The following is a 1,602-nucleotide window of genomic DNA, read 5'->3' on the forward strand; positions in this document are numbered from 1 at the left end:
CCCAATACCCAAATGTTGTTTTACTGGTACTGGACTGTGATTCTTAAATTTTGAATAGCATTGTGCCTTTAAGTCAGTATTATTTTAGTATTTCTCTAGGGTCCAGCATGATAGCAGGACCCAAATGTGCTTTTGTTACAGATATATGTTGGTAGCAACTATTAATTTTTTGGTTCTGGCATTGGAGAGAAATTTGACACATAAAAGATTAAACACATGGAAATATAGTTACAGTTCATTTAATCAAATATACCATGTCTCCTCTATAAAATCACATATATCAGGTGATTATAGAGTAAACTCAGCAATAATATTCTGAGTTTGAGCCAACAACATAACCTGTCAAAATTTCTTCACATAAAAAAGGTGAACACTCTTTCTGCTCAGGAGGATAAATAAGAAAAATAAATAAGAAAGAAAATTTTTCTAAGCCCTGTATCAAATTAATTGGATAAAAGGACTATGCCTGCATACAGAACAAATAACATGGTAAAATAATTGTAAAACTATTCAATGACATTTTACAAAGTGTTCTGATCCTGGAAATATCCTGATCAGACCTGAAGAGAAGTATATTTTCTATTGGAGATGTAAGTATTTTTTTATTATGGGGGCACCTGGGTGGCTCAGTGGGTTAAAGCCTCTGCCTTCGGCTCAGGTCATGATACCAGGGTCCTGGGACTGAGCCCCACATCAGGCTCTCTGCTTGGCAGGGAACCTTCTTCCCCCTCTCTCTCTGCCTGCCTCTCTGCTTACTAGTGATCTCTCTCTGTGTCAAATAAATAAATAAAAATATTTTCAAAAAAAGAATTTTTTATTATGTTATGCTAGTCACCATACAGTAAGCATTTTTAATGACATTAGAAGGTATCCTTGTATTAAAGCCACATAAGAAAGATCACCATATGAATATTTTGATACAACTTTGTGGATATCATGAAGTGAATTGTGCATTTGTTCTCTTGAAAATTGAGAGTTGCTCTTTAGCAATTCCCTCCTGATATAGAGATTATGGAAGGGATATCTGTGATTGAAAATAAAAGGGAGTGAGCCAAGTTCATGTTGAATAAATTTTTACTATAGGATTTATGGCAAAAAATAATTATCCCCATACCCAGGATGTTGAGATCCAAATCTTCAGACCCTCAGTATAATTGTAGTAGGTTATACAGCAATGGAAATGAAGGCTGTAGATAGAAGGAAGATTAGTAATTATTTCATTTTAAAGTACAAGATTATGTTGAGTTATCAGGATAAACCCAATGTAATCCCTAAATGTGGAAAAAGGAGGAAGAAGAACAAGTGTCAACAGTATGTTTTGGAAGACTCACCTGGACATTATTTTTTCTTAATTGTCTATTTTGGTGATTCATTCCCCAGTAGCATAAAATTTACTTCAGTTCAACTGTACAAACACATTTAAGTCTTTGTATGGCCATTACTATTATTGGTGCTGAGACAGGGTAACACAGAGCAGTAAAGGAAGAAGAAGAAAGAGAAGGAGAAGGAGAAGAGGAAGAAGAAGAGGAAGAAGAAGAAGAAGAAGAAGAAGAAGAAGAAGAAGAAGAAGAAGAAGAAGAAGAAGAAGAAGAAGAAGAAGAA

The sequence above is a fragment of the Enhydra lutris genome, unplaced genomic scaffold (assembly GCF_002288905.1).
Source record: "Enhydra lutris kenyoni isolate GAN:26980312 unplaced genomic scaffold, ASM228890v2 scaffoldscaffold112, whole genome shotgun sequence".
NCBI lineage: Eukaryota > Metazoa > Chordata > Mammalia > Carnivora > Mustelidae > Enhydra > Enhydra lutris.